Source organism: Carlito syrichta, unplaced genomic scaffold (assembly GCF_000164805.1).
Source record: "Carlito syrichta isolate Samal-C Ts95f unplaced genomic scaffold, Tarsius_syrichta-2.0.1 Scaffold309854, whole genome shotgun sequence".
NCBI classification, from domain to species: Eukaryota; Metazoa; Chordata; class Mammalia; order Primates; family Tarsiidae; genus Carlito; species Carlito syrichta.
The window spans coordinates 1190912-1196463 of record NW_007253950.1 but is presented as its reverse complement, the minus strand read 5'-3'; the positions used below and the strand labels follow the sequence as shown (position 1 = coordinate 1196463).

Below are 5552 nucleotides of genomic sequence, written 5' to 3'. Positions count from 1 at the left end.
ATGTTAAGAAATATTGGTCTTAGTTTTCTTTTCTTTTTTTTTTTAGAAAGCAGGATTTATTGAGAGGACAGAAAAGCTCCCACAATGGGAGTGGACCCGAAGGGGTTGCCCAGTTTTCTTTTTTTGCAATGTCTTTATCTGGTTTTGGTATTAGGACTATACTGGCCTCATAGAATGAATTGGGGAAGTCCTCCTTCCTCTTCTGTTTTTGGAAGATTTTGAAGAGGACAGGTGTTAATTCTTCCTTAAACTTTTGGTAGAATTCACAGTGAAGACATCTGGGCCTGGGCTCTTCTTTGTGGAAGGCTTTTATATTGCTGACCCAATCTCTACTTGTAATAGAGCTATTCAGATTTTCTTTTTTTCTTTAGCAGTTTTTGGTAGTTTGTGTCTTCTGAGTATTTGTTCATTCCATTTACATTATCTAACTTGCTGCCACCCATTGTTCACAGTATTCCCTTATCTTTTTTCTTTCTGTAACCTGGTTACTACCATATCCTCTTTCATTCCTGATTTTGTTATGTTGTGCCTTCTTTCTTTTCTTCACGGTAAGTTTAGCTGAAGGTTGGCACATTTTGTCAATATTTTCAGAGAACCAACTTTTGGTTTCATTGATCTTCTCTATTGCTTTTCTTTTCTTTCTTTATTTCCTTATTTATTTTTATTTTTATTTTTTTGAGTCTAAGGTCTCACTCTGTCGTCCAGGTTGGAAAGCAATGGCACACTCACAGCCATCCCAGCATCAACCTGCTGGGCTCCACGATCCTTCTGCCTCAGTCTTCCAGTAGCCGAAACTACAGGTGCACGCTACCACGCCCAGCTAATTTTTTATTTATTGTAGAGATGACATCTCACCAAGTTGCCCGGGCTGATCTCGAACCTGTGGGCTCAGGCAATCCTCTCGCCTCAGCCTCCCAAAGTGCTGGGATTACAGATTGAGCCACCAAGTCCGGCCTCTCTACTGCTTTTCTGTTTCTTTATTGGATTTATTTCCACTTAATCTATATTATTTAATTTCTTCAGCTTGTTTGGAGTTTAGTTTCTCTTTTTTAAAAATTAGTTTTTTAAGTAGAATCTTAGGTTATTGATTTGAGAATTTTCTCCCTTTTATTACAGGCATTTGCAGCTATAAATTTCCTTCTGCTTTAGCTATAAGTTTTAGCCTGTTGTGTTTCTGTTTTATTCATCTCAAGTCTCTGATTTTCTCTATAATTTCTTTTTACTCACTGGTTATTTAGGATTTTGTAGTTTAATTTTCACATATTTGTAGATTTCTGAAATTACCTCATGTTATTTCATTTAACTGTACCTGGAAAACATACTTTGAGTGTTTTCAATTATTTAAAATGTATTGAGGTTTATTTTATGACTTAAAATATGGTATATCCTGAGGAATTTTCCATGCACAGTTCAGTAGAATGTGTATTCTGTTATTGTAGGGTGTAGTGTTCTATAGATGTCTGTAAGGTCTAATTGTTTTAAAATGCAGTTCAAATCCTCTATTTTCTTATTGACTTTCTACCTAGTTCTATTTATTCTTGAAAGTGGGGTATCGAAGTCTCCAACTATTATCGCTTCATTGTCCATTTGTCCCTTCAAGTCTGTCAATTTCTGATTCATGTATTTTGGGGTATTGCTGTTAGACGTATATATGTTTATACTTGTTATGTCTTCCAGAGGAGTTTTATTATTATAAATATCCCTTTTTGATTCTAGCAACACAATTTGCCTTAAAATCTATTTTGTCTGATATTAGTATAGGTAGTTTAGCTCTCTTTTGGTTAATATTTGCATTGTATACCTATCCTAATCCTATACCTTTTTTTTAGTTCATCACCCAGGCTGGAGCACAGTGGCATGCTCATAGCCACCCCAGCGTTGCCCCACTGGGCTCCAGCGATTCTTTCGCATCAGCCTTCCAGGTAGCCATAATTACAGGTGCACACTACCGTGCCCAGCTAATTTTTGATTTATTGTAGAGATGAGGTCTTGCCAAGTTGCCCAGGCTTGTCTCGAGCCCACGGGCTTAGGCAATCCATTCTCCTCGACCTCCCAAAGTGCTGGGATTACAGACTGAGCCACTGAGCCTGGTCCCTGTACTTTTTTTTTTTTAAAGGCTGAATCCACTTGAGTTTTCTTGTTTAAAAACCCTATGTTATAGCCACAGCTGGAACCTGGGTCCCCTGCATGAGACTGGTGTGGGTTTTGACAAAATGGTCAGTGAATTCCTGACTTGGAAAGTTGGCAAATACGGTCTCTCTCCAGAGGTTGGGGGTCAGATGGCTATAGGCCTTGGAGATGGCATCAAAGGTGGCCTTGGTGAAGTTGGCCAGAGTGGCAGTGCAGCCCTTGGGTGATGTGTAGCGGTCATCTACCAGACATCAGCAGCAGCTTCTTGAGCACAGGGGCCAAGACGATGCCAGTGTTTCTGGGGCCAGGGTGAGGCACCTCAGCACAGAGCCACAGTGGCCTGTTACCTTGCAAGGGAGCATGTGGGGCTTGCTGGTCTTGCTTCCCTAGTAGCCTCCCTGCATGAGAACAATGGGGAGCTAGGCCTGGATGATGGCCCATAAGGTGGCAATGGAACACTTAGCCTTGGAGTGCTTAACATCCAGACTAACTGGTCATTGTAGTCCTTGATGGCAACAAATGCCTTGAATCTGGTCCACTGGCCGTCATGGGTCTGCTTCTGCACTGGCATAATCTTTAAAATTTCATCCTTGCCGGGCTTGGTGGCTTAGCCTGTAGTCTCGCGCCTTTGAGAGGCTGAGGTGAGTGGATTGCCTGAGCCCGCGGGTTCGAGACCCGCCTGGGCAACTTGGCGAGACCTCATCTCTACGATAAATAAAAAATTAGCCGGGCATGATAGCGCACGCCTGTAGTTCCAGCTACTTGGAAGGCTGAGGCAGAAGGATCGCCGGAGCCCAGCAGGTCGAGGCTGCGGTGGCCGGGAGCGGCCACTGCACTCCAGTCTGGGTGACAGAGTGAGACCCCAACTCAAACAAAACAAAAGAAAACAAAACAAAATTTCATCCTTGAGAGATTGCTCCAGGAAAAAGCCAATGATTTCTGACTCTTTGATGGTAAGGGAGAAGAGAGATCTCCTTTAGGGACTTCATCTTTATGTCATAACCATGCAGCCAGGCTTGGTATGGGCATTCACTCTTGTCCTGCATTGACTCCTTGAACTCTGTGGCTGCAGTCCTGGCCCTAGGCCTGACCATAGCCATGACCCCAGCCCTGGATGCCTCTGGCAATGCCTCCAGGTCCTCTCACTGCACTGGTATCATCTGCCATTTAGTGTTTTCTTGGAGAAGAAGCTCTGTTTCTATTTTCTTTTCCTTCCTTCCTTCCTTCCTTCCTTCCTTCCTTTCTTTCTTTCTTTCTTTCTTTCTTTCTTTCTTTCTTTCTTTCTTTCTTTCTTTCTTTCTTTTTCTCTTTTTCTTCCCTTTGGTACCTTGGTTAGAATACAGTGATGCAATCATAGCTCACTGCAGCCTCAACCTCCTGGGCTCAAGTGAGCCTTTTGTCTCAACCTCTCGAGTAACTAGGACTACAGGCACATGCCACCATGCCCAGGTAATTTTTAAATTTTTTGTAAAGACAGAATTTCACTATGTCGCCAAGGCTAGTCTTGAGCACCTGACCTCAAGCAATCCTCCTGTCTCAGTCTTCTCAAGTGCTGGGAAGACTGGTGTGAGCCATCATGCCTGGCCCTATTCTTTTACTTTCAACCTATATGTGCCTTTGACTAGAAGGTGTACCTCTTATAGACAGAATATAGTTGGATTATGTTTTGTAAAAATCTATTCTGGCCGGGCTCAGTGGCTCAGCCTGTAATCCTGCGCTTTGGGAGGCTGAGATGAGTGGATTGCCTGAGCCTGCGGGTTCAAGACCCGCCTGGGCAACTTGGCGAGCCCTCATCTCTACAATAAATCAAAAAATTAGCTGCACGTGGTAGCGCACACCTGTAGTTCCAGCTACTTGGAAGCCTGAGGCAGAAGGATTGCCAGAGCCCAGCAGGTCAAGGCTGCAGTGGCCAGGAGCGGCCACTGTACTCCAGTCTGGGAGACAGAGTGAGACTCCAACTCAAAAAAAAAAATCTATTCTGTCAAATTCTGCTTATAATTGGAAATTTTAATCCATTTATATTCAATGTAATTACTGAAGAGATGAGAGTTCTGTCTGCCATTTTTCTATTTGTTTTATATATATAGCCTTTCCCCCCCTCTATTCCTTCATTATTACCTTCTTTTTCGTTGAATAGATATTTACAGTATTTTATTTCCCATGTTTGTATGTGTGTGTGTGATCACCATATTTTTAGAGTTACTTTCTTATTGTTCCCCCTGGGAAGCAGAATTAATGTTGTAATTTAAAAGAATCAAATTTGGAGGAATACCAAATTAATTTTAATAGCATAATCCTTTGCTCCAATATAGTTTTAATTCCTTCCCTCTCTTTGTGCCATTATTTTCGTGTAAATTACATCCTTATATAATTAAAACCCATCAACATAGTTTTTAATGATTATTGCTTTACACAGTCATTTTGTAAATCAAATAGAAGAAAGAGCTATAGCTGGGTATGGTAGCACATGCCTGTAATCCCAGCACTTCGGGAAGCTGTGGTAGGAGGATTGTTTGAGTCCAGGAGTTTGAGACCAGCCTGGGCAACACAGCAAGACCTTGTGTCTGAGAGAGAGAGAGAGAGAGAGAGAGAGAGAGAGAGAGAGAAGAAGAAGGAGGAGGAGGAGGAGGAGGAGGAGAAAAGAGTTACAAACAAAAGTAATTTGTACTGTCATTTATATTTACATATGTAGTTACCCTTGCTGGTGCTTTTTATTTCACTGTGTGAATTTGACTTACTGTCTAATGTCCCTTAATTTCAGTTTGAAGAATTTCCTTTAATATTTCTTGTGACCCGCCTGGGCAACTTGGCAAGACCTCATCTCTACAATAAATCAAAAAATCAGCCGGGTGTGGTAGCACATGCCTGTAATTCCAGCTACTCGAAAGTCTGAAGCAGAAGGATCGCCGGAGCCCAGCAGGTCGAGGCTGTGGTGGCCGGGAGCATGCCACTGCACTCCAGTCTGGGCAACAGAGTGAGACTCCAACTCAAAAAAAAAAAATCACCTAAGCCGGGCTCGGTGGCTCAGCCTGTAAATCCCGTGCCTTTGGGAAGCTGAGGTGAGTGGATTGCCTGAGCCCATGGGTTCAAGACCCGCCTGGGCAACTTGGCGAGACCTCATCTCAACAATAAATCAAAATAAGCCAGGTGTGGTAGCGTGCACCTGTAGTTCCAGCTACTCGGAAGGCTGAGGCAGAAGGATCACCGGAGCCCACCAGTTCGAGGTTGTGGTGGCCAGGAGTGGCCACTGCACTCCAGTCTGGGTGACAGAGTGAGACTCCAACTCAAAAATAATAATAATAAAATAAAAATAAAAAAATAATAATAATAAATAAAATTAAACAGAAAACAAAACAGATATTTCTTGTAATTAGGTCTGCTAGACAAATGTACTGTTTTTGTTTATATAGGAATGTTTATTT

The 5552-nt window shown here is 42.4% G+C and overlaps 1 pseudogene; it reads right to left on the bottom strand.

Annotated features, from left to right (window-relative positions):
* Positions 1-2150: 2150 nt before the first annotated feature.
* LOC110596539 lies at positions 2151-3230 on the bottom strand (annotated as a pseudogene).
* Between the last annotated feature and the right edge of the window lie 2322 nt (positions 3231-5552).